Below are 15128 nucleotides of genomic sequence, written 5' to 3' on the forward strand. Positions count from 1 at the left end.
AGTGGAAGTAGAGGGAGACAGGAAATTGAGGAGAGATAACGAGTCGGGCGGTTTTCGCGGGAAGTGAGGAAAATTTTGGCACGTGGCAAAAAGTTTGCCGTACAGGCGATTAGCAGCAGTGTGATTTTTTTTTGTGTGAACGAGTAACACATTAGTTTGTAGCTTGCTGTGTGAGCGGTCGGAGAATTTTATTTTATCAAATTCGATGCCCGTTGACGTCTGCACAGGCTCCCCGTGACCCGAGAAGTTCGGATAAGCGGTAGAAAATGAATGAATGAACGAATGAAAGTTCAATGTTGGTTATAATAAGTCATAATTTTATAATTGTATTTATTTCCAAGGTAAAAGCATCACAGTGGTGTGTGTGTAGAGTTTGGAGGTCGTGTCACATGCATGAAAATCAGTGTAAAATTATCGCCTGGACAAAAACTGGAGAACTGTGCACGGACGTATCTGACCAGGGATTCAGTCAGCGTCGTAGTGGGATGCGTCACGGATGCTGCTTTTCATCTCGTCGTGCCGGTGATGATTAGAGATCACTATTCTGCAGTTTCTCCTAGATTCGTGAGTAGTGCTGTGCATTAAAAGCTCTCCAAATATGAACGCAATCCGTCCTCTGCAAATGATCCAAAATGCAGCTGCCCGGCTTGTTTTCAACCTGCCAAAGTTCTCGCATACCACCCCGCTACTGCGATCCCTCCACTGGCTTCCGGTAGCTGCACGCATCCGGTTCAAAACACTGATGCTGGCCTACAAAGCCAAAAATGGACCAGCCCCCTCTTACCTCAAAGCCCTCATCATTCCTCGCACTGCACCCCGTAACCTCCGATCTACCAGCACTGCTCGACTGGTTCCACCATCTCTCAGGGTAAGAGGCAAGTATACTACAAGACTCTTCTCTGTACTGGCACCAAGGTGGTGGAATGAACTTCCCATAGAGGTCCGGACAGCTGAGTCACTGGCTATTTTCAAGCGGCGGTTGAAGACCTACTTATTCAGGAAGCACTTCAACTAGCACTTCTTTCCTTATCCTTTGCATTTAAAAAAAACCAAAAAAAAACCTTTCATTGTAACTTTGAACATATGTTTTAAACTCATGGTATCTTAAGTATGTAACCTAGTGAACCAGCATTAATGTATTCAGTGTTAGAGATTTAAGCACTTATGTACGTCGCTCTGGATAAGGGCGTCTGCCAAATGCTGTAAATGTAAATGTAAATAAGCATGACAACTAGGTACTGCAAATCCCAGCTGGGTCAATATCCAGTTAAAAAAGAAAGAGAAACATCAACATCGAAGAGTTTCTTGGTTAATATTAATAATAAATACATGTTCTGTTATAATTTTAGAAAAATTTAGGTAAAGGTAAGCATAGCATTGCACTTCAATTTCCAAACAGAAAATATAAATCTCACCATGTCAAGTAAACATCTGAGATCTGGGTTATGTGTCACAGTAGTAACGTTAGAGACATGTGTCTTTCCCAGGGTTGTGCTTAACATTAAGTTCCCATAAACAGGATCTTATCTTGTGAGCCACGAGATTCTACCGTTTTGTAAATAATCAGCAGAAATCCGAGCTAAACCGAAAATATTTGCCTTACACAAGTGGCTTGTTGCTGCGTGGCACTAATCTTCCAGAAGCATCTCTCCTCCATCTATGTATCTACATTATTGACAGTGAAGAGCCTCTGTTATAAAGTCCTCAATCCTTCCCTGCAATCAAGCACTCTCCCAACCTAAAATAAGCATCAAAACTGACACTTAATGGCCAACTCCATCACTTTCAGCATCTCACTCACAGTAAGAGGAGGCAGGAAGTGCAAATTTACAACCAATAGATAGAACAGACCCCATGGGATAGAAAGATGCCTGTGGTTAAGCTAAACTATATACATTATGTCAAAGAAGCTAGAACGCTAGCTACATTTTAAAGAATATGTCTTATTGGTTTTCTTGAAGCTCACTTGAAGTTAGTACTTTGTACAGCACTACTAAAATGAAGAGAGAGAGTGTGTGTGTGTGTGTGTGTGTGTGTGTGTGTGTGTGTGTGTGTGTGTGTGTGTGTGTATCTATTAGGTATATGAATATACTAGAATATATACCTTAGAAACCTTAGAGGACACACCCACTTTGGGGTTGCTGCAAAAGTATGCATCTAGTCCTAATTATGGGATATGGTAGCCTAGTGGTTAAGGAGTTGGACTGCTGATCGGAAGCTCATGAGTTCAAATCCCAGGTCCACCCAGCTGCCACTGCTGGGCCCCTGAGCAAGGCCCTTAACTCTCAATTGCTCAGTTGTATAAATTGAAATAAAATTGTAAGTCACTCAGGATAAGGATGTTTGCTAAATGAGAGAAATGAAAATGTAATTAACCTTTCTAGAAATATTACGATGATTTGATATTTACTCATTACAGTATAACAGGAAATGTTGTCCAATGGTGTGCGTACCAGAAATACAGTATATTTACAGTATAGTTTAGTTTTTGTATTTTTATTACTTTTTCAGTGAGCTAGAAATTGTGTCCAACTGTCTTGAGACAATTGATCTATAATTGTTCAACAGAATTAAAAAAAGAATTGTCAATTATTTATTTGTTAGTTAGTATGTTGAAGGTGTTTTTTTTTTTTTTTAAAGCATTACTTCCAATTGAAAGCCACCATCCATTAAAATGTACTATACAGTACCTGTCTATGACAGCTACAGCATTATACCCCTAACATTTTACCATACTAACAATTATACTTCACAGGAAATTAGACAACAGAGAAGATCCAAAGTCAAGAAGGAGGATATAATCTGAGGCAAATCGTTACTGGAATAATAATTAAAAAAAAAAAAAAAAAAAGTAAGCATCGTCTTTCTTTTGCAAAATCTTGCAACAGCACAAAATCCTGGAAAGGATGATTAAAAATATCCCTACTATTATGTTCATTTTTAGTTTATATCCTGAAAGCATGTACTTCTTACAGCTTGACATTAGATTCCCACCCTAATCCCTGTGGATTAATTGCATCACAGCGTTAAACATACTTCACACGTCTCCTCATGTGATTTGTAATTTACGACACAAGCTTTTAATAAAAACCGAAAGAAAGAAAGAAAGAAAGAAAGAAAGAAAGAAAGAAAGAAAGAAAGAACAGCAACAATTCAATAGAAATCAAGTGAAGGATAAATTCTGTCGTGGTTAATTCCTACTGCAATACAACAAGACAAGATGTGTCCTGAGTAATACCAAAGGATGTTTTGCATGTAATATTTGCAACGTGTCACAAGCTGCATGCTTTAAAAAAAAAAAAAGCCCATTTTAATGTGCCCATGTTCAGAGGTATACATCATCACTCTCCACTTGGGACTTTCCAAAAGCTTTCAGGGCCACTTGACCAGCTGCTCAAATTTTCTCACAGCACCCCTTCCTCCCTTCCTCCTTCCCTCCCTCGCTCGCTAATGGCTAACGGAGATGTCATTTGGTCCCTCCTGTTGGTAACATATAGTGGCAATTTTCTCACACAGCAGCTCTGGAGTCTGAGTGGAGCCTGAGCTTTGTGTCGTCGTAGGTGTGCGTTATTACCATCATAACTCTGGCCAAAAAAAAAAAAAAAAGACATTAAAAAGAAATATAGCTGCACGGTTGTACTAAAAGCTTAGTCAGTGCTGTGGGTCAGCCACAAATAAAAAGGGTTTGATACAGTGGTCTACTGGTGTCTATGTACACTCGTTAAAATGTTCCTAATTATAACTTTGAGTCTGATGGTCAATTAGTGATTAAACAAGCAGAATAATAGCTTGACGCTTCTGCTGTCCTAAATTACATTGTACAGTATTAAAGGAATTGGACAGTTACATTAACCATAAACCCCTTTTCCACGTCATGTCTCGGATGAATTAACAGCGGTTGTTATTTAAAATAATATAATATAAAAAATAAGACAACATTCATGTGTTGCTGTTAAATGTGGAATGGGATGTGGTCTAAACCAGACAAGTTTATGAACCCTGCTTAACACTGTGCCAAGAAGGATACACAAGATTTTTCCTATACCAAATTTATCTCTACAGATCACCCAAATGCACAGTACATACACACATCATTTTTTATTTTATTTTTTGTGCCCTTTCTTTCTTTATCAATACATCCTGGATTGGAGCCTGGAGCAGTGAGGAAGCAACATTACCGTCTTTGCCATGTTTCTCTATGCAACACATCTAGAACCGATACAAAGCCTATCCCTGTTCTGGCGGTGAAGAGGTAGGAAGGGAGAGGAGAGATTTGAGGAAAGTTGTTCTATTTACCTGGTGAAAGAGTGATCCATCCATCCATCCATCCATCTATCCCAGTGGGATATTCACAAATTCCAGCAGTATCCACAAACTTTTGCATTAAGACATACAATAAATACGAAAGTTGGCCACAAATCCAACTGCATGAGTAAAAGGACGTTCCCTGTCACTTGTGTATTGTTAGAATTCGGAGCTGTGCAACGTTGCTCAGACAACATACGGGCTAAATTGCTAATCTGAAGGTACAGAAACAATACACTTAAATCATGTTCAGGTTATAATACAATCCTGAATTTATGCTGCTTATCATGAAAGAACAAGTTATATCCAAAGTAGGATATAAAACTTACAGTACCCTGGCTGCAAAGTGTTCATCCCCCATAAATAATACTTAGAGCACCAATTCAAGTCATTCTACAGGTTTTCCCTATGATGTAGATCTGCACTTTGACCGGGTCCATTCCTTCTTCCCCTGAAAACATTCTTTTATTTACTTAGATTTGTGATTTGAATCATTCGAGTGTGCTGGAAGATGAAATTTTCATTCTTCAGATGTCTAACAGATGCCTGCAGATATTGGACCAAAACAGATAGGAGATATTCATGATACGCTTTAGCTTGACTAAAGCCCCATAGCCTGATGCTTCACAGTTCGCTTATCCGAACTTCTCAGGTCATAATGATTCAAACATCATTCATTCATTCACTGTCTACCGCTTATCCAAACTTCTTGGGTCACGGGGAGCCTGTGCCTATCTCAGGCATCTTCGGGCATCAAGGCAGGATACACCCTGGACGGAGTGCCAACCCATCGCAGGGCACACACACACACTCTCATTCACTCACGCAATCGGACAATTTTCCAGAGATGCTAATCAACCTACCATGCATGTCTTTGGACTGGGGGAGGAAACCGGAGTACCCGGTGGAAACCCCGAAGCACGGAGAGAACATGCAAACTCCACACACACAAGGCAGAGGCGGGAATCAAACCCCCAACACTGGAGGTGTGAGGCGAACCTGCTAACCACTAAGCCACCATGCCCCCTGTCTCAAACATATCTTTTAAAATTTTGCTCAATAAGTTGAAGCCTATCGTTATTGTGCTATAACCGGTATACACTTTGTTCACAGACTGCCTCCATAGACTCCTAATCTTATAACAGGGCCGTCCTTCCAAATCACTTTAGGTTTCTTCGCAGCATTTGCACTGATTTGCATTTCCTGACCACATGACTGTGTTCTGTTTTCCTTCCATCGAGGTATGTGAAGTTAATTGAGGTTAGTGTGTAAAAGGTGTGTTGAAGGAAGGAAGACAACGGCAAGGTCTTCCTAAACTGTTTGGTTGAACTGAAGGACTTGTTTTGTCCAGAGATCTGAGTTAAGTGAGTTAAGGGTAGTATCGAAGAGGAGAGGTTGTAAGTAGAGCTGTTGACAAGAGCTCATTGGTTAAACTCATTTCCCCTACCCTTGCTTGTTGAAGCCATTGATTTTCTTCAGACCTCCAGTTTGTCTGAATTCAAAGGCATCATGTACTGTCCGGTATCCCTGCACTCGTCTCCAACTTTTGTGCAGTCAAAAGCTACGCTGTGCCTTTAGAAGGTAGTCCACCATAGCCTTGCTTAAGATATGGATATATACACAGTAAGGCCTATATATCTGAGTCGCTACAGTCTGCCTTTTGGTGTTTGTTTCTTGTTTGATGTTTGAAGATGGAGATAACGGTCGCGTCTTTAAAGCACCTAGGGCTCTAGGGAAATAGTTCAGAAAGCTTACCACCCATTCTAGGTGTTTTTCTTGATCTGAGGAATAGCTTTCTTGATCCTGATTTCACACTGTCACTGGAGGAGGTCATCTTGTACAGGGCTCTGTGGTACAGTACAGTATCATATCCAGTATCTTTGAATGAATATCTTTCTGCTACTCAGTAATAGTGTATCTTTTTAAAGCAGGGTGGGTTCATCAGAGGGTGAAGAGATAAGGGCGGTGCTAGATTTCGGAAAACCACACTTTATTTTAAAGAAGGTTCATAGAAGATTAATTATGGCATTTTATATCTGCAAACTGCTGCACCTACATGGTTCTGAGCTATCTTTGTGTCTTACATCGTGTGTTCTTAAAATAGTCTGTTTGCTTCTGATTCAGTGTCATTCTGGCATTCAAAGTTTTCAATAATGTCCTGTTACTTCTCATGTACATTTACAGCATTTGGCAGACATCCTCATCCAGAGCGACGTACATGAGTGCTTAAATCTCTAACATTGAATCATTATTGCTGGCTCACCAGGTTACATACTTAGGATACCATGAGTTTAAAACATTTGTTCAAAGTTACAATGAAAAAAGTGTCAAAGGTTGTGTTTGTTTTTTTGTTGTTGTTTTTTTAAATGCAAAAGATGAGGAAAGAAGTGCTAGTTGAAGTGTTTCCTGAATAAGTAGGTCTTCAACCGCAGCTTGAAAATAGCCAGTGACTCAGCTGTCCGGACCTCTAGGGGAAGTTCATTCCACCACCTCGGTGCCAGAACAGAGAAGAGTCTTGTAGTATACTTGCCTCTTACCCTGAGAGATGGTGGAACCAGTCGAGCAGTGCTGGTAGATCGGAGGGTGCGTGGTGCAGTGCGAGGAATGATGAGGGCTTTGAGGTAAGAGGAAGCTGGTCCATGATTGGTAAGAGGGATCTGATTTCTACTCTAAAGGATGCTCATTTCAGTGTATTTCACGTCAGCTATCACATGTTGAATTGCTCCTACTGTACTTTGTCTCACTTGGCTCTCTAGTTAACTGTCGAAAGACAAATTGTACATCATGATATTACTTCTGCAGATGAAAGTCTATAAGATGGCACTGTTTGGATTTAGGCTGCCTCTAAGTGTTTTTGTATTTATTTGAGTAGTCCTAGTGAAAAGGATGTTTGTAACGATCAAATGGTTTTCAGGATATACTGTAGGGTGAGCAGTCCAGGAGCAGCCTATTAATGTTCAATTTGCCATCTGGGACAATTACCCATGTCTTGTTGTTATTGGCAGTCCGAGCATTAAAATCACTGAGAAGGATCATATTGTCGTTTGCAGGGACTAAATCCACCAGGCAATCAAGGTCCGTGTAGAATTTCCCCCTGTCCTTAGAGTTACATAGAGCATAGACGCTGATGATAGTGGAATGTCAGGTCATGGCAAGAGGAAAGCAAAGCCTCTATAAAGTCATTTACTGAGACCAGAGAGTTGGATGTTGGTCCAAGTTGAGAGTTGTTCATAGATTTTGTCCTCAATTTCTGATTTGCCTTTACAGAAGATTCTGGAGCCATCAGTTGATAGACAGGATTCACTGAGAGCAGCAATTTTGATTAGGTAGTGTGCTAGTTTTATGGCTAAGCGCACAAAAGTCTCCCTGCCTTATCTCCTTCTATGACTGTGAATAAATTCTTTTTCCTTTCTGACTGCAATAAGGGTTACCACCTTGTTTGTTGGTCAGATAAAGTAAGAACGATGTAAGACATTTGAAATGCTTAAAAAGAAATAATAAATGTGATAAAATATTAAAGAAAACAGAATTTAGATGCTATATTTAAAAAAAAAAAAAAAACAAGTAGCAGTCATGAAAAGGTAAAAAAAACTTTAGGAAGCTCCTTCAGCTTCATAAAGTTTTCAAGGACGACATTATTAAACAAGACTCGAATGGATAATGCTATAGAGGCTTTGCAAAATTGCTTTGATAATAAGCAGGTGGAAAGTTCAATCACAACTAATCGTCTCTTAACAGGTGTGCCATGAAAGATTTTACAATGCTTTCTCAGAATAACGATAAGGAAGGATATAGAGAAGCCATCAGTTACTTGAAATGAGTTAGGCTGGCCTGGATGACCTGAAAGGAGCAGGAACAACAGTTACAAATAGGACAACGAGCAGGGAACTGCACTGAAAATCACTTCCATTCCGACACTCCTGCAAACTCCATTGCTAATATAAAAAAAAAAAAAATAACCCACAGAAATGCAAAAAGCATGTTGTCAAATCAGAATGGTTTTGTATTTACACTATTCTCAGGACAGACAAATCAAAAACAATTCAGATTGGCTTGTTTTGGAGAAAGGATGGTTAGATGTATGATTCAGAGAATACCACACTCTAAGTAAAGTACCGAGATTGGAGTAGCATGATACGAAACCATGAACGCAGTAGAGTAGAATTTAATCTCACTGGCCAAGAAACAGAAACTGAGAACAAGATGGAATTTTTACTAGGACAATGAACCGAAACATACAGCCAGAATTACTCACCAAGGCTTTGGCGTTCACCTGACTTAGATCTGATTGAAATTTTATGGAGGATTGAAAGCCCATCATCCTCTCGTAACCTTGGTGACCTGAAGATGATCTATCCAGAAGAATGGGCCAAATTTGAACCGCCATTTATCAATAATCAAAGCCATTCGAACAACTCAAGGTGGATATTTGCTCTGAAAATATATGCAGTGAAACTCTTTAACCCTATAGACAAAAAAAGGTCAAATTTTATTTATATTAGAATCTGGTCCATAATTTGGAGAAATTTAGAAGTTACAATTTAATTTCATTCTGAATCTGAAAGACCACTGAAAGGTGGCAACATCTTTAAAAAATCTAAGAGTTATTTATTGCAACTGTTATTTATTGATATTGATTTCATAAATTAAAAACATCAGATTTATAAATAATTAACATGATCATAAAATGGTCTACAAATGGTATAATATATATATATATATATATATATATATATATATATATATATATATATATACACACACACACACACACACACACACACACACACACACACACACACACACACAGAGAGAGAGAGAGAGACCAAGCTTTACCGAGCCTTAAAGACTAATATTCTATTCAGTCTCACTCATCTAGCAGACCTCCATCCATCCATCCCTCCATCTTCTACCGCTTTATCCCGGGCCGGGTCGCGGGGGCAGCAGACTAAGCAGGGATGCCCAGACTTCCCTCTCCCCAGACACTTCCTCCAGCTCTTCTGGGGGAATACCCAGGTGTTCCCAGGCCAGCCGAGAGACATAGTCCCTCCAGCATGTCTTAGGTCTGCCCCGGGGCCTCCTCCCGGTTGGACATGCCCGGAACACCTCCCCAGGGAGGCGTCCAGGAGGCATCCGAAACAGATGCTCGAGCCACCTCAGCTGACTCCTCTCGATGTGGAGGAGCAGTGGCTCTACTCTGAGCTCCTCCCGAGTGACCGAGCTCCTCACCCTATCTCTAAGGGAGTGCCCAGCCACCCTGCAGAGGAAACTCATTTCGGCCGCCTGTATCCAGGATCTTGTCCTTTCGGTCATGACCTAAAGCTCATGAACATAGGTGAGGGTAGGAACGTAGATCGACTGGTAAATAGAGAGCTTTGCCTTGCGGCTCAGCTCTTTCTCCACCACAACAGACCGGTATATCGACCGCATCACTGCAGAGGATACACCGATCTAGCAGACCTTCTATGTTTAATAATACCCTTTGTTCATTATACTTTATTTATATTATAAACTGTTTTAAGTAATCTAGTAAGCATGCTAAATGAAACAAATACCTTCTGCCACTACCTATACTATGATGAATGTTTTTGTCATAAGCACCAGCGTGTAAGGGGCAATTCTGTAAGATGCACCACTCTCCTCCGCGACAATCATTATGACAAACAAATTAATTGGTTTTCACATGAGAGCCTCACCTGGTCCAGCTCTATAGCCAAGGAAGCCCAGTGGCTTCTCTGCTTTCTGCAAAGGCTAAGGAAAGTCTATCTGACAAGTCTAACCAGCCAATACCCACCAGATTCTTCAGAGAAACTATTAAGATCTTGACCTAGCAGTTGTTTGGTTTGGAAATTGCATCATATCAGAACATAAGACCCTGCTATGGACATCGAGAAGATCACTGGGGTTTCTCCTCCATCACAGACCTTTACATCACACTCACCTCTTCTCATCACAACTCATCACACTTCTCAAAACCCAGAGACTGGACTAACAAATCTCAACCACCAACCACACCTGTACTGGCAGCACTGTGCCGGTTGTCCTTTACTGGTAATTGTTGTAAAATCTTGAGCTGTTGAGCACATCCACTTTATGTTGTCCTCTATGTCTGTGTAGTCTCAGGTAGTTCACTTTTGGTTGATGTAGCAACATGGACCTGAACATTATGAACATGATGATAAAGCAAGATGATATGCTTGATGTGCTGGGGCTTGAACCCTCAAGCTTCCGATCGACAGCTTCGAGTCATAATTGTTCTAACTTGCAGTTTTTTTTTGTAATAACTAAGAGATCAAATAATTCTGAAAGGCGCTGAGGGTTCCAGAACGTTCTGATTTGGCTAGCAGACCTATCTGCTATTTCTCAGTAGAAAGCTCACCACATATGAAAATAGTCCATTTGATTAATTCATCCTTGATCTCTGGATACAAACTTGATACACTCGGGATGTGACAGTGATTAATATTGGTTCCTGATGCACGAATCTTGCCTCTTTATTTTCATTTAATCAAAGTGGAGGGAGGGGATTTGCAGTGGCAGGAAGGCAGTGAGTGAAACAAGAGAGAGAATAATGGCATTTCGGTGGGTGGGGGGGGCTTATTTAATTTACTGCAGGTCGATGGAGGTTCTCCGATTGCCTCTCCCGGATTAATAAGTAACCCACACACGCTGTCCATCTCTGCCCATCTCCCATTAGGCCTTTGAAATAGGCCTCAAATTGCTTGCTTGGAACGGAAGAGCACTCCCGTTCATTCTGTTTTCTGTCACTTGCTCTTTTCATTTCCTCCTTCCAACTCTTGCACTGGTTCAGCACCTTGATCCAACTTTTTTTGATCTCAACCATTACACTTTTGTTGTACTGACCCCTGCGAATTACCCAGATGTGTGGAATCTGTACTGCATAATTACTGATAGTGAGAGACGGCATCTTCCCCATCTCCTGTTTGGGAAAGTAGGTGACTCAAAAGGTTAAGGCTCTGATGCCCCTTTTCCACCGAGGCAGTTTGAGTGCAGGTTCGGAGCCTAATTTAGAACCAGTTCTTTCTGTTTCGACCGCCCAAGCACCGGCTCCAAACCAGGAAAAGTGGTTCTTAAGTAGCACCAAAACGTTGCTGGTCTAGACTTAAGAACCACTTGCAGCAGGAGCTGGGGGCGGGGCTACTGTTAGCACATTTGATAAAGTACCTTAAGTATACTAATGTTTAATACACTTTTACTTTACCGCGATATGAAACATTATAAGCACACATGATAGTAGGTAGCTACATGCTAAGGCTAAATTTTTTTCTGTGTTAACGATAAAATAACGTTATGTACTTTATCGATTACAACCTCCATACAGATTACACGGAGCTGCACGTACACGTTGTATTCGCCGCGTTTGGATGCTAATGTAGGTTCACAAAGCCATGAGCATTAACAGTAAAGCAACATCCGCCATTGTTGATGTGTTTGTGTTTGCCGCTGCTGCGCTAACGTTGCTGGGACACGTAACACCGGTTCTGAGAAGGTTCGCCAGTGGAACCAACTTTGAACCAGCACTTAGCGCTAGCTCTGAACCAGCACCCGGTTCTTTCCGGTGGAAAAGAGGCATGAGTTGTTGAGCAGGAGGTAGGGGTTCAAATCCCAGCACCACCAGACTACCACTGTTGGTTCCTTGTGCAATGCCCTCAGAAACATATAAAGAAACAAATTCACTGTGTTGCAAAAAATAGGTGACACAAACAAAGGCTTCTCTCTTCTATAAAAAAAAGCCTGACTTCATCATGAAGCAAATCCTATAAGCTTTAGAGTCTAGCATTTGGTCTAGTATTATCATTTAGATACGTTGCTTTCAACGAGAACTTAAGATAGCAGATGAAAATGAACTAGCAATTTGACAGCTTTGTCTGTGTTTTGGCAGATGTTTGATACATGTTTTCAGTTGGATAGCACCTGCTAACTGCTGACTTTAGAGGACAAATGGAAGCTAAAAATATCTAGTTAGTCAGCCTGCTCATCTATGATAACTCTCAAACTGGAAAAACGTCAGAGGAATAGCCAAAGAAGGTGAGCTCGGCTAGGAAATGAACACACCGATATGTTAGCCATCATAAAAAACATTTGCCAGTGGCTTCCACATTTTGCTAAATAATTCACTATCTGCAATGCCAGTAGTTGCAAATATTTACAGAGAAACTGAGAAACTGCATCTCTGGGTTATATTGATAATGGACAGGGTTTAAATGGGCTTTGCTTAGAGCTAAGGGTAGGATTATAAATACTGGTCCTGTTTTGTTTTTTTTTTGTTTTTTTTTTTACCATATTTTGGTCCATGTTGACAAGATTGCATCACAAAATCACTAAAGATTTTCACATAAATACGGCAAGTCTAGTTCAAACGCATCTCAAAAATTCGACTGTAGACTACTCTGAACTTCTTGACGTGCTCATGGAACCAGTTTGAGATGATGCTGTGGAATTATCATGCTAGAATATCCTGCTAGAAGATTGATGGAAAAGTGATGTACACTCTAAAAAATAAAACGCTGGCTCAACTTAAAAAAAATAAGGTAACAATTTGCATGCATCTTTTTAAGTAGCTTCAACTCAGTAATTCATGTCATATCATGTCATATTCATATCATGTACCTTTTATAGTTAGACTAACCCAATTTGTTTAGTACAACCAACATGATTTGACTTAACCTCTAAGAGCTTAATTAAGTTGAAACAACTTAATTTTAATTTCAAAGTTTTGGTGATATTAAGTAGTCAAATTACATAATTTAAGCTATTCTAACTTCTTTATTTTGATTCCATTCTACTTAGATATGTCCATGCAAATTGTTACCTTAATTTTTTTGAGTACAAGTAACTTGGGTCCACCTAGCTGAAACTAAAAGTTTTCTTCCTTTTTTTTATTTTTTGCAAAGTATTAAATTTTACCTTCATCACATAAACTAAAGCCGCCATAAAGTCTCAAACAAATACAACACTGTAACCTTCATGTAAAAAATTGTCAAAATTACAGCTTCTGTATGTGTATGCACAACAAAACTTTTACATGTAACATTTCAGGAATACAACAGTTTACTGTTTAAAGACATTACCTTCGGCCTAGCTTTCAGACCATCCAGCTCAAGAATTATTTTCTGAAACACCTCAAAAGTATTTTTTAGTTCCTTTGGGTAGCTGAGGTTGAGAGCATATACCAGCCCTAGCAGGGCACAGGCTCTGGATACATCCAGGTCTTGCAGGACTTCCGTTCCCTCAATAATAATACTGGCATTGGCTGGGTCAAAATTTGTGGCACCTCATCATCCTAAGTAGATCAAAATCAATGTCAGTGTTTTAAGTCAAGGAAAGGAACAGGACATTAGACACATGAGTTACATCTTAGGAGTTAAAACTTACTACACATGAAAAATTGCAAACTTAAAGAAATGTGTCAGCTGTTGTCATGTTAGGTATTGTGCTTAAATTAACTTGCTTATTAGTTAACTATTTAACTTGTTACAGGTTTATGTATGTATGTATGTATGTATGTATGTATGTATGTATGTATGTATGTATGTATGTATGTCTTAATCAACCAAGTGTAAACTTTAAATTCGGACGACACTAAACATGTTCGATATCAATTAACATCATTTAGCTGCCACTGTAAAACATAACATAATGCCTATTTTGAACACACTAGCTAGCTAAACGTCTATTAACTTTAGAATCGATGAATTAGCTTAGCTCAAACTGTCTTTTCAGTTTAGTGTGTGACAACAACGATTTACTTAAGTAAAGTTTGCCGCATTCATTTTGTTTCATATTTAGGTTTATATGTATTTTGTCCACCGTGGAGGAAAGCTGATTTTGAGGAAAACGCGGTTGTAGCCGCCTCACTACATTACTACGAGAGAAAAGAGGTGTAGCGTTTAGCTCAGGAGTTATTGACTCGGGAAACTCGAATCTGTGAATCTGCGGACAACTTTACTTAAGTCAACGATTTTTTGTGCATACAGTTGGTAGCTGCTGAGATTAAAACAAAGCAAAAATATTAACTTACCTATATAGCCTCGATTCTCCTGTTTCTCCGGCTCCTAGTAGTCCTTCTCTGGCAGAAAAACACGTCCGGGCAAATTCCACCTTTACTCAACTTCTAAAGGATGCTCACTAGATATACAAGTTTCACTAACTTAATATTTTTCTGTTGTTACGAGAAGGTAAAAGTGTGTGTTCAAAATCGATATATAATTAAGTTAAGACAGTATTCTTTATTTTAATTTTGAAAGATTTATTAAAATGAGTTATCAACTCATCAAGACAAATAAATATTACAAACTTAAGTATTTTATGCTGAAAATATTGTTTATTTTAAGTTTTACAAACTAACCCCATGAATCATTTTTTAGAGTGTACATGTAAATGACTAGCAACAACAATAACAACTACAATGCTTTATCGTTATTAAGGAGTCCGATGTGATCTAAAAAAGATTTTTCAACACCATTACACAACCATCACCAACCTGAACAGTTAACTTACGGTAGGTTTGGTCCCGGATTCATGCAGGCCTCAGATTCCTGTTCTTGGCTGACACGAGAGGAACCTGATGTGTATTATAGAGTGGTCCTCCTATCACTTAAACCCGGTTTGGCCATTCTGTTATTTTGTGTGCACATCTTTTGTCTGAATTCTGATGTGCACGATATTTTTATGACCAAAACTCATTTCCAAACCATAATGGATAACAGGATATAAAAAAGACTTGAAAAATAAATCCACTGTTATTTTTGAACAAATATAAAGTATAGTATTAAAAAAAAAAAAAAACTATTTTGTGCTTT

At 39.4% G+C, this 15128-nt stretch overlaps 1 long non-coding RNA gene across 1 annotated transcript; it reads right to left on the reverse strand.

The window, feature by feature from the left end:
* Positions 1–13226: 13226 nt before the first annotated feature.
* Positions 13227–14546, reverse strand: LOC125141511. Its single transcript, XR_007140910.1, has 2 exons — positions 14348–14546; positions 13227–13609 (listed from the first exon to the last, which is right to left on the reverse strand). It is a non-coding gene; the product is annotated as an uncharacterized LOC125141511 (long non-coding RNA).
* Between the last annotated feature and the right edge of the window lie 582 nt (positions 14547–15128).

This window comes from Tachysurus fulvidraco, chromosome 6 (genome assembly GCF_022655615.1).
Source record: "Tachysurus fulvidraco isolate hzauxx_2018 chromosome 6, HZAU_PFXX_2.0, whole genome shotgun sequence".
Lineage (NCBI taxonomy): Eukaryota > Metazoa > Chordata > Actinopteri > Siluriformes > Bagridae > Tachysurus > Tachysurus fulvidraco.